The 18,394-nt window shown below is 43.5% G+C and overlaps 1 protein-coding gene across 1 annotated transcript in view; it reads right to left on the bottom strand.

The window, feature by feature from the left end:
- Positions 1-18,394, bottom strand: part of JARID2 (jumonji and AT-rich interaction domain containing 2) — a 314,361-nt gene that overhangs the window by 135,584 nt on the left and 160,383 nt on the right. The window lies entirely within an intron of this gene.

The raw sequence follows: 18,394 nt of genomic DNA on the forward strand, positions 1-18,394 counted from the left end.
ATGTGTGGGATTACTGCAGAGGTTTCAGTCCACCCAACTGGGAGTAGCACTTTCTTCTTTGAATCTTTTGAGCACCTTTCCCCGCTTCAGCTTAGCTGCCTCCAAACACCAGCAGCATGAGCAGCATACTGATGCTTTGCAGAAGCACAAATGTAATAACACCTAAGTAACAGTTCAGCCCTAATATCTATGAAATCTATGGAAAGTAAATCACGAGTGCTGCACAATTACAGTCCATTTCAAACCACAATTTGCCATGAAAACAGTGTGCACTCTATCAATACAATCATCGCACAACACAGTGTTTGACTTCATACATCTTCAATGAAGCTTCCAGATGTAAATAGACCCACCTTTAAAAAGCCTGCAATCTGGCATTAAGTAAGCAATATAGCATTAAGAAGAGGAAAAGGACAAAGACTCCCTCCCCTCTTGCACCCATTTCTTCAGGACAGGCTTTGATGTTGTGGGCCGGTGTGATGACCCATCTCTTATTTAAATCTAACATTTTTGAACTTCCAGTGCAGTTTCTGTATTTCCAAAATTGCCTAATTCAAAGACTTCATCCCACCTACATTTTCTTTTTTGTTAAAGTCTGTATTTATGCACTTGGGATTGTGTTACACATCTCGAAGTGGAGTTAAAAGCAGACACGTGGCCTACACCACCATGGTGAATGAATGTGCAGTTTGTAGCACCTCAAAGCCTTTTGAGGCACTGCAAAATGCAGGCAGCATATTAATCCATTTGCCATGCTTCAAATGCTGGTGTCTAAAAAACCTCACCAAGAACAAACAAACAAACAAAAACCGTGTGCTACACGTGACAGCAGCGTGCACCACCTGAAACTGGAGCCTGGTCAGCCAGAGCCATGCAGGCCAGGCTCCACACACCTGGATCACCACCAGTGCATCCCCAGGAGGCCCCCAGGATCCCGGGTAAGGCTGCTGGGACCAGCCCAGGTGCTAGCCACACTCAGGGCAATTGACAGTGCACCAAAGCGCAGACACAGGGGTGTGCCTAGGGACAAGTAGCAGTGGTACGAATATGTGCTGCTGCTGCTAGTTGTCCCCAGGGAAATGCACATTCCCACTTGTGGGGATGTGCCCATGATGACTACACAGTTGCAGGGCTGCAGTTGTGCACATTATTTTTAAATGCTGCTTTTTTAAAACACCTCATACAAAAAGAAAATGTTGAAATTCATTGTGGGAGGAAAATAAAATAAGATTAATTCTCTGAAATTTTTTCTTAAAGGGAAACCACAAAGCAAAAGTGGAAACTGAATTAAGCACAAATTTCTGTGCAAAATACCCATGCTATCTTGGCTATAAGGCTGACAGCACAGAAATATGTTAAACAACCAGCTTTAAATTCTTACTTACCTTTTAGTAAGCCAAGAAATAAAGAGATTGAACAAAAGGGATTTCTCAAATGATGACATGAAAAATGCCAGATATTAATTTCATTGCAGCTTATGAAACCAATGGTATTTTTAATGTCACAGAATGATATATTCTGGATTTCCTTCAGTCATCCAGAAAAAGTTTCAAGGAGATTTCATACAGAGGAAAATTAAAAGCAAAACAAACATTAACCAGATTCCTTCTGCACTGAAAGTCTCCTTACTGGAAATGTGTACTTAGCAGTGTTTTAATTTTTTGCTTTGCATTTTATTTTTAAAACTCTGCTGATAAAATTTATGGTCTGCAAACTCTAGAGAAGTCTAAATCAAGCATATCATTCTGAGACTTCACATTCAGTAAGTTAACCAGTATGACAGAATTTGGCTACGTATTCCAAAAGTAATATTTGTTCTGGAGAGATTCCATACGTAAAAATCGAGCAACCTGAAGTACGAGTCAAGAAAACTACCTCTTGGGCTGACAGCTCTCATGCATGTGGAAGTTTCTTGCCATATATCCTCTAAACCTGCCAAACCTATCCGTACATATGGAAGTCAAGTGTGATGCGTGCCCTTCTTTGGAAGGGTGAAAAAAAACATTCCCTCTTCTTGACAACTCCAGTTATGTAATGTTCTGTATTGCTAGAAAAAATCCAACAAAACATCAGATAACAGATGTTAGCTAATGTAAACAAAGTATCTTCAAGTTAAACTCAAAGTGAATCAAAGTCAGTGTAGTTTCTGCAACTCAGATCTAAAACTCTAGGCAAAAGGCATTTGGTCAGTGCAGTGAACTAACATTCAACAGTCTTCCTCTCCTCAAGTATAGCTTATTGAAAAATTCCGTTTGGAAGCCCACACTTGGCCCGTACATATCTAAAAGGCTAGGGACAGACATTACACATAAACCAGTTTAAGTGATCAGAAACTGATTTAAACCTGGAACAGATGTTCATTGCACATAAACCTGTCTGAAAAAGACTGAAACCAGTTTGAGATAAACCTGGTTGAATACAGTATCAGACTTAACTGATTTGGGTCAAACCGGCCTATGCAATATGTCTGTCCCAGACCCCTTCTTGGTTTAAGTTAAATCAGAGTCCTCCAGCACCCCAGATGCTTTGCAACTCTGGGTACGGCTCTGCTCTAGCCCTGCACCTCTGCTCCTTGGCTGCAGCTCTGGCAGAGACTGCATGTACAGCAGGCTTCCTCCCTTTCAGCCCCTCCCCCGCAACCTCTCCCTGCTCAAACAGGGATTCTCCCATCCCCTCTGCCTTACACAGACACCTCTCAGCATTAGCTAGCAGACCACATGCTGGCTAAGGTCCATGCTACAGGAGACAAGGCAAAGGCAGACACAACAGTATCTGCTTTTTGAAGCTAACAAACAGGTAGCTGGTAATGTTCCTCCATTCCTTCCTTAGAAAAAATTGTTTAAGAAGAGCTTGAAGGTTCTTGTTTTGCTGATGGGTTGATAAAAGCTAACAACTCCCTGTGCAGCTCCCTGCTGTGTCACTCAATAATCCATTATCAATAGCAAGTGGGGGGGAACCCCTCCCTAACAAGAGCACCCTGCTGGGGTCTGGTCATGCCCCACTCAGCTCAGCACTGTGGAAGCGAAGGGAAGGCTGCTCTAACACCCTCCGGCTTCTAGCCTGTGCCACTGCAGGCATGTACTAGCATTTCTTCAGTCCAGAGACATTTCTTCAGTCCAGCCTGTGCAGTTATAAACCAGTTCAGCCTAGCCAGGTTGGACTAACCTGAAAAGGTTGAATCAATTCAGGCTCAGGGTTTTTTAATATCTGTCCCTAGCCACAAAGGTTACAAACACCTTGCCAAGTACAGGAGAAAAAAATCTAAAATCTTGACTCCTAACTGTGGTAATATCTCAAGTGACCCGTTGCCTCCAGTAACACCAGTGCAATCCCATTGCTTTTGCACAGGGGTAAACATTAGAATTAAGTCAATAATTTTGCTGACACCGAGGTACAGAATCCAATCCCCATGTGCTCACTGTTGGGGTTTACAAAGCTACCAAGAGCAAAAAGCAACACATTTGAGTTGTACATTGTTCAAGGTAGCAGGTATGACTGAATACACAGAGGGAAAGAGCAGCGAAGTAAGAAAATGCCCTTTTGCAAGTCTGCTCCCCTACATGCTTTCTGAGCATTCAGGCCCCTGACGCACATTACAGTCAAGACGGGATTAACTCATTAAGCATTGACCTGGCCACACGTTTATTCAATTACAGGAATGATAAAACCAGGAATAAGGGACAAAGTTATTATGTAAAATGCATAATAACTTGGTTGCTGTTCCTATCTTGACTTTAACTGAATGTATGGCCAGAGCTCCTAGCCTCTGGAACATACGCCCTGAAGACTGGGAGCCCTGGTCAGCTGATCAGGGGTCCCAGCTGGGGGAGTACAGTGAGTTCCCCCACTGAGAGCCCTGATCTGCTGATAAGGATCATAGCTGCAGGAGTACAAGGTGGCCCCTGCAGCTGGGAACTCCATCACATGATGGAGCTCTAGGCACAGTAGACACAGACCAGCCTTCCCCTGCACCAGCAGTAAGGCATGACAGGATCTGATGCCCAATCCCCACAATCACACCTCCTGCCACGCATGTGTGGCATGACAGGAGGTGTGATTGTCGGGATCGTGCATCAGATTCCATCAAGCCTTACTTTTCATATCCATCATCAAAAGCAGTCAAGATCTGACAAAGCACCCAATGTGTAAACAGAACTGGTGAAACGACAGCAAATACAATTGAAGGAACTAATATTACCCCTACCATTCCCTATAGATCAAGGGTGGGCCACTTACTGATGGCCAATTCCCTACAGATTTTGGGCAGAGGGCCATTTACTGAGTTTTGGCAAGCCATCAATGGCCGCATGACAGGCAGCCCAGGGCAGATAAATATTAATTTTCTAAATTTTTTAGGGGCCCCACAGGCTGGATAGAATGGCCTGGTGGGCCACATCCGACCCCTGGGCCACATTTTGCCCACCCCTGCTATAGATGCCAAAACCTGTTAGCATAACTGGCACCAGCAAGCTAGTTCTCAATCAAGCCCCAATCTTGAACGGAAGCCTATCTACCACAATGTTTGTGCCTACAGAAACAGGCATGGATTAAATGTCAATACTATACTGGTTCCACTAAAACTCCAAATTATCTCACTTTCTCCTCTAGCAGCATGTGCCAAGAGGACTAAGAGACTAGAAATAATTAATCAGGGTGGGAAAAAAAAAATCAATTATCTTACAATGGAAAAACTGAAATGACTTCATATACTGAAATTTCTTAGGGTATCAAATCAGGAGTGAGGCATAGGGATGGAAGTGATGAGGGAAAGGCTGCAATAAAACAATGGAAGATGGGGAAAGGTCAACAGTGTGTACTTATGTAAGTGCATACACATTCAGTATTCATATACATGTTGAATGCTGCTCCCTCTGGAGCTCAGCAGTAAATACGACAGCTTCATACATATGTACATTAATATAATTACGTTAGATGTGTGTGTGTGTGTGCGCGCGTATACTTGGAAAAAAAGGGTTTGAAGACAGATTGTTATAAAATTTCCAAAACTTTCAATATGTATTTCTTATGCTCCTACAAATAAGGCCCATAGAATTAAAGGTTTCCATTTTCTCCAGAAGCAGGAATGCAATACAGTAACTGTTTCTGCACATTACGATTAATTTTGCCGAGAAAATTTAGATGTTCAAAATAGATGCTTTGTTTCCAGCCCCTTGCCTGCAGTCGGAAGCAACTGACAAGAGCTGTTCCAGTATAACATTAATAACAGTCAACAAGGTACAGCACAAGCCAAGTGTATTTAAGAGCATAAACTGACCTAATTAATTATGACACAGGAAATTTTTGCCACGTTCATGTTCCTAATTTTCCATATGGGGTCAATAGTTAGGCACAGGGTTTGTTTAACTCCGAGAAGATGAGCCCATCGTATTTCTGCTATTCAGCTCTGCACTGCAAAGTGAAAAATACAGTTTTTTCCCTATTTTTTGATTACCCAAATAGGTGATTTTTGCTACAGAGAGATCTGGACCTGCATTCATCATAGACTGTTTTCAACTGAATGCTATCCATGTTGGTAGGACAGCCTAGTTTCCAAGACAATTTGAAAGATAACTAAATCAATAGGATGGAAAATGGATAAACAGAGTTCAAAGTACGTGATAAAAAAGGTTAGACGTATACACCACATACCATTTCATGATGTTATAATGACAATGCTATTTACAAGACCATGGAACAAAAGTAAATGAAAACACAGCTTAGGGCTTCTATTTACTTGCAAAGTATCATGACACTCCAAATTTTAGCTATGCAGTTATGGAAATGTAGAATAAGTTTTTGGAGAGACGAGATACTTAATCTCATCCTGTTTCATTTTTGCTTATAGGAAAATTGCACACAAATGCAGTAACACATCAGTAATGTTACAAATGTAAAAACTTTCAAGCCAGGACATTTTCAAATTCATGTTCTTTTGTAACCATGTCCAATGGACATGGAGAATACATTTGCTTACACTGTTAAAATGTACTACATAGGCTATTTCTGACTGCCAAATACCACAGATACACACAACTGTACCTGGCTGACATAGGAACTGCACTGTATCAGACGACATGTATGAATCCAGCTAAACACTGTGGAGAAATAAAATTACTGTAAAAGATCATCTTCTGTATTTAACTTTAAGAATAGTTTAACATAACTTTCACTGCATTTTCAATTGGTATGATTTCCCCCCCAAATAAGAGAGACAAGTACAAAGTGTGTAATGACTAAACTCCTTAACTTTCTTTTATGTTTATTATGAACTACAGCTTCAGCTACAAAAGTTTACTTCATCTAACAGACCTCTTATTTTGCCATTAATAACAGACAAGCAGATGCAGTTGAAATGTAATCACAATAGGCATCTCTTTCTCTGTTACTCTAATCATATAAAGCTACCAAAAATCAAAAAAACAGATGTGAAGTTTCAAGGTTATGTACCCAATTATTACCAGTGACCTGGAAAGTGAGTTTAAAAAAAACATGAACCTTTTAATGCCAAGTTAAAATATCCCAGAACCTCAAAAACATCTGCAATAGTAGGCACTAATCAGCATACTGTAGAGCTACTGTATTTAGCTGTTGTACAGCTATACACAAAAGATAATTTAGTTTTATAGTGCAAATACCATCTGTCACCTTGTCAGAGCATGACAAGGGAACACATTACATATTAAAAAGAAACAAGTTTAGGAAATAAGGTCCATTTTCATGCTTATCTTTGAAGAACTGGGAGTTCAAAAAGTATAATAATATATTAAAAAAATAATTCTCTCAGAGATGAAAAGCCTGCCGTTGTTTCTAACGTATCATTGATTTTATTGTGAAGAAAATGCCTGAGCTGATAGTCTCAAGCTACAACATAAACATCTCATTCTGAATGCTTTTAAGTCAATACCAATGCCACCCCAGGCTCCGTGTTGCCACCCTAACAGTAACTAACAGTGGCCTTTGCAGATGACAAGACACTGGACATTAAGTTGATTGTGGTACATAACACAGCATATGTACTCAGTAGTAATGTTATGCCAAGAACTATTAGCAAATAGCTTTTTACGGTCTTGGTAAATGACTACAACAGTGCTTTTATATGTAGATATACATCATTACTATGGGAGCCAAGCATGAATAACATTATAGCACAAGGTGTTTTTGTCAGCTTGTCAAAAGAAGAGATCACCAAAAGAGAATCGGTTTAATAATGCCAGTTGAAGGAAGCTCTTAACCCCTACCAAACCTCCCATCCAAAACTGCTATTGAGCAACCAAAGATATTTATGCAATTTCCTTACACATGATATTATGCTTAGTACTGTGCATATAGAAGTCTAGATGCTGCCAGTAAGTGTCCGATAAACTTACATTAAAGAGCTGCCATGTTTCAACAGAATGACCAAACTCTGGTTTAGTATTTTTTGGTGTTAAGCTGACAGGTGCCTTAGAAGGACTAGTACCTGTCAAACATGGTCTTCTGCTTCCTCTGCCTGGAAAATCTCTTCCTGACCCACAGAAAGCATCTTGTAGACCTGGGCCTTACTGGGGGAAAATGCTTAGGATTCGGGGGAGGGGGAGAAAGACAACAACTGTGTCTCTGTTACTTGCTACTGGGACAGTATAACAAGGAGGGAAGGACAGCTTTCCTAATGAGTCTGTACCAGTTTGTACCAAGGTCAAAGTGTTTGAATGAGCTCAGAGGCCCAGAGAAACCACCTGTCATATCTATAGTGCCATAAACTGTTAAGCACTGACTTCTGTTAGTGATTGGTAAAAGTGGGTCTTGATTGTCCCTACCTTCTTATAGCCAAATAGCCAGTATTGTAGTTAGTCTTCATCCATACGCCATCATGAAATGGCCCCTGTCTCCAGTCCCCATTTGAAACTAGGCCCAAAAGGCTCCAAGCAGGAAGCTTCAGGAAGGAATAACAGGCCTTTAGATGCAAGGCAGCAGCCACCCATCACAGGCAAGAGGAACTTTGAAAAAGAAAGGCAACAAGTCTAGCAGATTTGAATACTGCATGGGGACTTGGGACACTGGAGCTCATTCCTGAGTCTTGCACTAGTCTTCTCTGTGATGCTGTGTGTGTTAATCTGAAGTCTGGAAGAAAGCAGGGCAGAGTGGCACATTAGGCCACATCCAGACACACATGGAAGTTTGGTTCCCCGGGGACAAATAGCGGAGGTGAACCTTGTGCCACTGTTAGTTGTCGCCAGGGAATGCCCACGCCACATGCATTTTGACCCACAGCAAATTATCCCAGGTGGGGTAGGGCCAGGACTGGGATCCCTTACCTGGGTCCCACGGCTGCAATAGCAGCGATCCTGACACATGGAGCCTGGCCAGTAGTGGAGCGTGGTTCTGGCCATCCAGGCTCTGGCTTGCTGCCACTGCATGCACCACTCTGGGTTTGGTTTTGCTTTTTTACAGGTTTTTTGACCCCTCAAAAAACCCTTCTGTACTTCTCCCTTAAAGCATGGAGAACAACTGAATGTGCTTTATGTGGCACTGCAGATGTGTCTGCGGAGCCACACGCCACACAACCATGCTTGTCTTGACACGGCCTTAGAAACCAAATGGTTCAGGGAAGCATGAGCTTTCACAGGCAACAACCTACTTCAGCGTCTGTTAAAATAACTTCCTGCCTAGGAAAGCTCAGTTTCATAGTTTCTAGGGTTGGAAGGGACCTGAGTAGATCATCTAGTCCGACCCCCTGCCATGGCAGGAAAAAATACTGGGGTCAAATGACCCCAGCAAGATGTTCATCCAACCTCCTCTTAAAAGCCCCCAGGGTAGGAGCCTGAGCCTGCACCACTTCTCTTGGAAGTTGGTTCCAGATCCTAGCCGCCCTGACCGTGAAGTAGCGCTTCCTGATATCTAGCCTAAACCTGCCCTCTGCCAGCTTGTGACCGTTATTCCTGGTCACTCCTGGCAGCGCACGGGGGAACAGGGACTGCCCCAATGCCTGCTGGTCCCCTCTGACTAGTTTATAACAGGCCACTAGATCCCCCTCAGCCTTCTCTTGTGGAGGCTGAACAGGTTCAGGTCCCGTAGCCTGTCCTCGTAGGGCCTGCCCTGCTGTCCCCTGATCATGCGGTGGCCCTCCTCTGGACCCTCTCAATGCTGTCCACATCCCTCTTGAAGTGCGGCGCCCAGAACTGGACGCAGTACTCCAGCTGCGGCCTGACCAGTGCCGCATACAGGGGGAGGATCACCTCCTTGGACCTGCTCGAGATACATCTGTGGATGCATGACACGGTACAGCTGGCCTTCCTGACTGCATCCTCACACTGCCGGCCCATGTTCATCTTGGAGTCAATGATGACCCCCAGATCCCTTTCCACCTCCGTGCTCATAAAAGGGGAGTTCCCTAACCTGTAAGTATGGTGCTGGTTGTGCCTCCCCAGGTGCATCACCTTGCACTTGTCTGTGTTGAACCCATCCTATTCACATCCACCCACCCTTGTAACCTGTCTAGGTCTGACTGTAGCCTGATGCTTCCTTCTAGTGTGCCCACATCCCCCCCACCTCCTAGTGTCATCAGCAAATTTGAACATGTCTCTCTGAACCAGTTAGACTCAAAGGTGTCATCCTGCCCTACCTTCTGCCTGGTCTGCTGAGGGAGTTGCTTCCCCTCTCTGCAGTTGTGAAATGGGGACAAATGATACCGACCTCCCCTGGAAAGTACTTGGAGATCTTTGGATGAGAAGCACCCCGGTACCATCATAAAAACAACAAAATGCTTTTGACCTCAAATTGGTTTTCATGCTGGACAGAATGGCTTTATTGTGCCTGAGGAAAGCAACTGCCTTGGTGATGTGTAGCTTGCGCCTGAGGACCTCTCTCCTCCAAAAGAGACTGACCTTGCTACTTTTCTCCTATTTAGTAATATGCACATTGGAAATAGAGTTACAAGCATATTTTATAACAAACTACAAATATACTCCTACATGCATGCAGCCACAGTTGCCATCACTGCAGTTTTATCCCTTACACTTAAAAGGTACCTCAGGATTTTTTTTAAAAAGCCATGCTTTTAATTTTATATCTGATAAAGAACAGTCTGAATAAGATTCTCTGTTAATAAAATAATTTATATCAATATGTTTATTACATGCAGCTATTCTTTTCTTCTCAAAATCTCATCTATTTTATGGATGACTAGAGAATTAGTGGGATATCACAAATGATGGGGATATAAAAAAAACAACTGGAGAGGAGGCATGTATAGCTTGACTATTTATAGATGTGGGGTTTTTTCTTCAGCACCTTTGTTTTGTTTAACTCAGAATCTGGATGAACATTTGGAAGAAAAGATATCTATTTAAAGATGGCATCCCAGACCCTTGAGTCAACAGCTCCCCAGCAAGCTTCTATCATGACAGGGCAGAAAGGATCTAATATTTTATGATACCTAAAGTAAAAGTTAAAAAATTCGGATGACAAATACACCGGGGAAAAATGAGGATATTCCCCCTCTTCATTTCCATGTCAAATTTACAGCTCCATTCCATTTGTAATACAGTATTTATCCAAAACTAAGACGACCCTGAATTTAAGACAACCCCCAAATTATTATTCTATGCATGTAAAATTTATAAATAGATTCTGTATCTGGAAAATTAAGTATCAGACGGCAGTCTTAAATTTGTCCATCCATTTCCGCCCCACTGCCACAGCAGGGAAAACAGTAGCTATCACAGTTGTGTGGCTGGGGGGCAGGGAACCCCCTTGCCTTCTGCCCCCCCCACACACTTTCCCTTGCAGCCTTTCTGCCCTACCCTGCCACCTGCACCCACCACCTCAGCGTCCCCCCACCCTCGCCCCCAACTCCCCAGTCTCTATCTTCCAGCGGGAAACAGAAGCTGCAGATGGCAAGCAGAGGGGGGCAGGTGGCTGCTGTGGGTCTGACTCTGACCCAGGCTCAGGGACAGAGCCAGTACTGCAGCAGCTGCCTGCCCCCACTCCATACGTGAATTTAAGACAAGGGTGTTTCCCCCAGTGCTGACTGGAGAAAAAAACCCTTGCTTTAGATTTAAATAAATATGGAACATATTTGCCAACTAATTATCAGTTATTACCAGACTTCAAAGTTTGAGTCTGTTGGTTGCCACTCAATTGTTCCCAGACACATGCTTTTAACCCCAGAAGCTTAACAGCAGCAGACTAAAATACCAGTAGGAACTGATGGGCAATGGAGAAAAACATCTATATTTCACGAAGGAGGGATTAAGCAGGTCAACAAAGATGAAGACATGGCATGCGTTTTTAGGCCAATGGGGACAAGTTACACGTATACGGCATCCCTCTGGAAAATAACTTTTCTATGAGGCAGAAGGACAAATTAAATGCTTTTCCATAAAAAGAAAGTTAGGAGAAGAAGCAATTACAGACTATCAAGAATCTGTTGCCTGGAGAAGTAACAACATAATGAGTGACCCACTATCATAAGAAGCAAGCAGGCACACAGTACTAAGGATGAATACTTGACAACTTTGCAAAGGAAAAACCACGAGCAGCAAAACCCTCGAGCTGAAACTAAAACAGAAGTGCAGAGCAGTGCTGGGCTGCATTTGTTTGTAGTGGTTTTTAAGTCTCACAACCAGTGAACGTACACTAAACTGGAAAGCAACAACCTAATTAACATTTTTTTACAGACTTTTCTTCTAAAAAAGCACAGTCAACAGATCATGGTGGATGAGGTTATAACGGACTTATTTCTCAACAAGAACCATGCTCGTGGTCTGAAACAATGTGTCCTTGCCACCTCCAAGAAACCCACCAGCATTAAATGAAGGACACTGGGATAGTGCTTCCCAGAGCTGCAGTCTGTAAAGCTATTTGACCTGCTCTGGCTATGTACCACTAGCACACGGAACTGTACACTTAGCACAGTGAGAAGACTGCAGCAGCTCAGTTCAGCTTTGAAGAGGTGAAGACACCATGGACTGGAGTCATCTGTAGCAAAAGGAGGTGTCCCAAATTACCTGTTTAAAAAAAAGTATGTCTAGTTAAACTAATGACAGAAGGACTGAGTGTATAAGAGGCCTGGAAACAGAAGGCCTAGTAAAGGACCAGACTCAGCAGAAAACAAATCGCAGCAATAGCACGCACCTGAAAGAGGAAGAGGAAGGTGTCAAAAAGTCCTTTGGAGAAAATTATTCTCCCTCTAATTATCTGCAATTGTACCTGGGTATATGGCAAAAAGCCACGGAAAGGCAAATACTGAATGACATATTTCCAATTGTATAGCCTCATTTGAGATTGTAATGCATGTCATTCAGGACTTGCCTTTCATGTTTTTTTGCCAAGAGCCTGGGCAGCCCTCCAGACAGACTGAAGAAATATTTTTCCAGTGTGACACCCGTTATGAAGATCCCTCTTACTGCAGTAACACGTGACCTGGTAATGTCATGCTGACCCTCCTACACCATGAATGCATGAATGCTGATTTAATCCTCTGTTAATTGAGACAGTTTTCTGCTTTAGGCTTTCAGTTGGAGGAGGAGGCAGGAAGTCTCTCACAGAAATTTTGCCCTGTGCTAGACACCGCTTGGTTAAATGCTCTACACACAGCTCTGCACTGAAAAACAGCTGTAATTTGAGGACAGCGGGGCTAATCAGTGTCACTCGTTTTAGTGAGCTACTTCCTCACAAAGGGAGTTATACTCCATTGACAAGGGTCAGAATTTATCCACCACACATTTTATTGGTTTAGCTCTCAAATTTAGTAGAAAAATAAAATGTGTTCTTTTTCTTGAGGTCCTGCCTTCTACTAAAAACTCTGAATACGATCCCCAGGAGGCTGATACTCTTTGACTTTAGAGCCACAAATGTATTTTTCATTATATTTCTTACTAACCTTAGAGATCAGGCTACATTTATGTCTCAATAAATACCTTCAAAACAAGTGGTAAAAGGGAGAGAAAACAGAGCAGAAAAGAAAAAAAAGACTACTTTTTTTTTCTTTTCTTTTTTTTTAAAAGCATTTCCCCAACTGGAAAAGGCTATGAACATCATTAACGGCCTTTCCAAAAAACACTTTAGGCTCCACAATGAAATGACCCCACCCTCTGTACAGGAAGCCACAGGTGCTGCTCCCTCTGGAACTTGCTAATAAATACAATTGCTTGTACTAGCTTGGAATAAGGAAGGCGCACTGCCGGGTGCATCGCTCCCTCCTCCGCACACGAGATGAGCATGCATTGCCTGCTGCAAAGTTTCCAACTCCTTGCCAGCCTGAGCGTCGAGACATCACTTCGGAGCCCCCAGTGCGGTGTTGCTGCTTGACAACCAAGCCAGCCCGAGGCCTCACAACATTCCTGACAAACAGGAGAAGAGAAAAGAAGGAAGCCTTTCACAAATGTTTCTCAACCAATTTTAAGCCAACTGATTTTCTGAAGCATACGTCGGTCTTTTGCCTATAATACTGCATTTATTTTGTTTTCCTTGTCCCTGCTGGCATATAAAAAGCAGCTTTCTGCAGAGCAAATTACAGACACTCCTTTGCAAAGAGTAAACGTTTTCACTTGGCAGAAACAAACTATCCGGCATGGAGTCATTAATTTCCCTCTTTTGCAGGAAACAACTGCAGAAGGACTCCTTTTTAGGTGGTGACAGCAATGGAAATTACTTAACTGAGTCACCTGCGACTGCATTATTTGTAGCTTGCTCCTCTGCTCCAAAACAGAATCTTTTGTGAAAAATGCCATAGGTAAAAGAACCAACGGCACACTGAGTTACGGAAAGTGACGCTTATAAAAGTTGGGTTTACTGTGGCAACGCGCACATATCCTGACTTATTTCCTCTTCTTACCTAAACTTCCTGTCTTCCAACTCCCCCAGAACCACTGCGGAGAGGCAGCAGAGGAGTAGCGGTGCCTGCCTGGCACACCATGCCACTCCACCTCCCTGCTGGACTTCAGCCTGGAACCAGTGACCAACTAGCCAGGACCAGGCTGTGGAATCCTGGAGCATCCTTGTCAAACTGCGACACATGCAATGTGGTCACCCTACCTGTGACTAATCTTCTGCCCAATCCTGCAAATCCATTACATTATCTGGACTTTTCCCTTCTTCATAAATCCATTTCATACTACTCTGTGTAGAATTCTTTTTTTCTATGCTCCTCAGAAACCCAGTATTGCCAAGCCTGCAGCATGCAACCAACTTAAAAATTAAGAGATTTGGTATGTAAATCATGAGATGCTATGTTTGAAGTGTGTGTGTGTGTGTGTGAGGGGGGGTTATTTGTAAAGTTGGGAGGGGGCTGTGGGTGTGTATGTGGGGTTTGGAGCCTGGCAGCAGGGTTCTCCACACACCCTGGCAGGATGCAAGGTGATATGGGTTAGGAGTGAGGGGCATCAGCAGGGCTGGGGAGGGGGGGACGTCTGTGGCATGGGAGTGAGGGGCAGACCCGGAGACAAGTCAGGTCACTGGTCATGCAAATGTCTTCCCACCATTGCACACCCCCACAAAGAAAGCATGGGAGGCACATGCTCCTCAGATTTGTGCATGGGGCAGAAGCAGGCTGCCCACTGTGGGCTGGGGCTCTGCATCCTGCTGCTTTCGCACCATGAGCCATGTAATCTCATGTGTGCCTCCTGCCACCCACTAGGCAGGTAGGGAACATGCAGCATGGCTAGCATGTGGCTCCTGGGACAAAGTTTGTCCCGGGAGCCTCAAACTGGCCACGCCATGTGTCCCCTGCTTGCCTGACGGGCGGCAGGAGGCACACTGGCATCGCGTGGCTCCCCGGGCAAAGGCAGCAGGGCTCAGAGCCCCAGCCCACAGCCTGCCTCTGCCCTGCGCACAAAACAGGTGGTCACATCCCCTCCATGCCTCTCTGGGGCACAGTGGCAAGGAGCTGCCCCTCCCCTCTGTGCCTCTGGAGGAGTCACCCACAACTATATCCCATGACCCATGCCAGCGCCACAGCCCCATTCACCCCAGTCCCTGCCCCACTCCCTCCCTCACCGTGGGGGCCTCAATCTGCCCCTCCCCCCTTCCCCTCCACAGACTTACCAGCTGAGCTTTCTTTACATGGGCTAGAAAAAAAAAACTCCAGAGATTTGAGGGTGCTCTCCCTAGATCATGAGTCAGAGTTAATTTGACTTGGAAATCACGAGTCTCAGGATTTTTTCACAAGAGCTGGTATTACTGGAAACCCGGGATGTCTTCTTACTTTCTGCCAAGCCAAATCATTTCTTTATGTTACCTTGCCTAAAGCACCGTCCTATTTCTGGTGTTCAACTAGCCAAAGTTTCCCAGAAGGCAATAGAAGAGAAGAAACAGCTACAGCCTATCAAAAAGGGTGGTTAGAGGCAATATAACCATACAAAATTTGGATGAGCATCCTGAATTTCACCCAACTCCAAACTTTTGGGGTCCCCCTCTCCCTTTCTTAATCAGCAGCTTTGTATGCACCTAATGTGATAGTGAAGCTTTGCACATATTTTTTTCTTCTGCATCATAAATAATGATGCCAATGTAGGTTTTAGTGTATTTTTGATATGGTAACAGAATACATCTTCAAGAACAGCCTGAAAAAAAAATCTTCCTGTAGTCTAACCTTGAAAACTATAGTCAGTCTCTTCTTTGGAGTGAATAAATGCTTGAGTAAAATATCTCATCACCATCATAAATGTCAGATAAATAGATTTCATGCCTAAGTTGGCAAGCTGTCATGCCAGTTTTGACTGACCTCCCTACCCTCACAATTTATTTGGAAAATTAATCTTGGAATAACTGAAACTATATAACATGCAACTATGACATTAAAGCATTTAGGCCCAATCATCAAGTACTGAAATTGCAAGTGCAATATAAAAAGCCAACGTGAATGAATGAATGAATAAACGTTGTCATACATACATGCAAGGGTAACACATTGCCTCTGTTTGGTTTTAAAGCCTTACCCAAGGTAAGAATTACCTAGCACCTCTCACACTTGATTCTGACAGAAATGGGAAGGGACTGTTTGATGTCTTGCACAGCAGTTGTCTACCTGCTGGGCACGTGCAATTCAGAGAAAACACCAGGAAATAAAATTTACAGCTGCGAAGAACACGCTTAGAAGAAACCAGCATTCGCCTAGATTGGCTCTGTCACTGCAGTGTCATTTGATAATAATGTAATCAGTGACTTGAGAGAAAATGAGGAAACAAAGCAAGAGAAGCCGTGCTCAGTGGTCACTTAATCTTTGAGAATCTCGTCATGGGAACTAGGCATAGGTCGAATCCAGAGTGACACAAGCTTACAGGCAAAGGCTTTGGATAATACAGACTGCAATAGATTGCCAAAGATTTGGATAAGTATGTGCAGAGTGTCCTGATTTTACTTATGAAATCTACCTTGTTCTTATAAAGATTAATAAAATCTTCTGAAGTACAAGTATATGCATTGCCATTGATGTTACAGCTTTTAAGAAACATTCCTCATATGAAAAGCAATTTTCATTTCTATTTATGGTACTTGCAGCCAACTGCTTAACCTTACCCTCACCTCTCCTTTAGTAAGATATCTGCAGATGAACCGCAGGGGGAGCAGATTAGGGTGGAGGGCAGGGGGCCAGCCATTTGAAAATCTGGCACTGGAGAAAGTAGTTCTGAAGTGTTAAGGAGATTTTTTTTCCTAAGGATTTAAAGAAATCCCACTGCCCTTAAATATTGCACTAACATGAAAAAGCTTTTTTGCTCACATTTCAAGAGAGCAGTAGAGGTAAAAACGCACCAAATTAGAAGACTTGCTACTCAGTAAAAGCGATGGGGCTGGTTTGTCAATAGAAACAGCACCCTGACTTTCTGAGTAAACAGTTTAGATAAAATACTACTAAGTTTAAGTCTAATTTTTAGGACTGTGTTTATTTTCTTAAAACTGGGCAAAGATGACAAGATTTATGTAGACGGAGCTTCCACAATTAATTTCTTATTCGTGTTCCTCACTGTAATTTACAATTGGTAGCATGTGACTTGCTTCTTGTTTAGATACAAACAGCAGGACAATACACAGGGGCTTTTGGGAGGCAGGGGGGGAATAGGGGCACACCTGGGAGAAGGCAGGAAGCAAATAATGCAAAAACACACTCAAAAGCTTTTTACGTGCATATTCAATGTTGTTACATCATTGTGACTGGAAAAAAATGGATTTAGGCTTGGATTTATGCAACTAAACCTCAAATAAACCCTGACAACCTCATTTTTCTATGAAGTTACATGACACTGAAATAAAAGCACTAAAGCAAATACCTTGAGGCCCTCTGTACATTTTATGACACCAAGTACAATAAAAGATGCATACTAACTGTGAAAAAAACCCACACAAAATAAATCAGTTAAGGCAAGCACCTTTGGCTCTCCACACCCATTTTTCTCTCTAAGAGAATCTCAAGACATCTACGGGCAGCCTCAAAGTACTACCACCCTGACCAAACAAGTTACAAAGACAGGTATACACTGCTGTTATAGTTGCATGCATACATAGCGCTTCATGTTTTCAATGTGCTATAAAAACAGGCTGATCTGGTCTGTCTAGTAGAACAGAAACTGGGTGTGCATCCTTATAGGATTAAAGGCCATTGAGGAATTTGCATCCAGTGGGAACCACACTTGGTACAAACTGGAGCCAGAGATGGTTGGATGAAGATGAAACAGTGGTGCTAGCCACATAAAAGTTAATCAGTACCATCCTTCTGGTGTAGATGATGAATCAGGCAGTGAGGCCTAGATGCTAACGAGTCAACCTAATGCCAGGGAGAGAGGCACTGGTGACTTTTGGCATGGGCATGTGACTGCAGTGGCAGCTGCTATTTTTTCACCCTTCACCCTAAAGTCAGTGCCCAAGGCTCCTGCCCTGGCCACCCCAAGCCATGCCAGGTAAAGACCTCACAAAGTTTGGAGAAACAGAATATATGGCCAAGAACCATCTTTGCCTGTAAAGGGATGTCTTATTTAAGGTGCTTCTGCCCATCTTGGCTTTTAATCACAATGGGAGCACTGCAGCCATACACATAGTTTTTCCAAGCTGCATTGCTGCCTCTCTTCCAGTAGGTGGCCAGCAGGGGCATACAGGCTGACAGACTTGTCCCTGGAATCATGTGCAATTAAGTTAATTGTGGGCCATTCAAGTTAATGGGAAGGCAAAAGGGGCGAAGAGAAAAGAAGGTGTTAGCACATTTCATCTTCTCACATGGAGAGGGTCCAGAGGAGAGCCAGTAACATGATCGGGGCAGCAGGGCAGGTCCTATGAGGAGAGGCTGCGGGACCTGAACCTGTTCAGCCTCCACAAGAGAAGGCTGAGGGGGGATCTAGTGGCCTGTTACGAACTAGTCAGAGGGGGCCAGCAGGCACTGGGGGAATCCCTGTTCCCCTGAGCGTTACCAGGAGTGACTAGAAAT

The sequence above is a fragment of the Crocodylus porosus genome, unplaced genomic scaffold, assembly GCF_001723895.1.
Source record: "Crocodylus porosus isolate Cpor-Errol unplaced genomic scaffold, CroPor_comp1, whole genome shotgun sequence".
Lineage (NCBI taxonomy): Eukaryota > Metazoa > Chordata > Crocodylia > Crocodylidae > Crocodylus > Crocodylus porosus.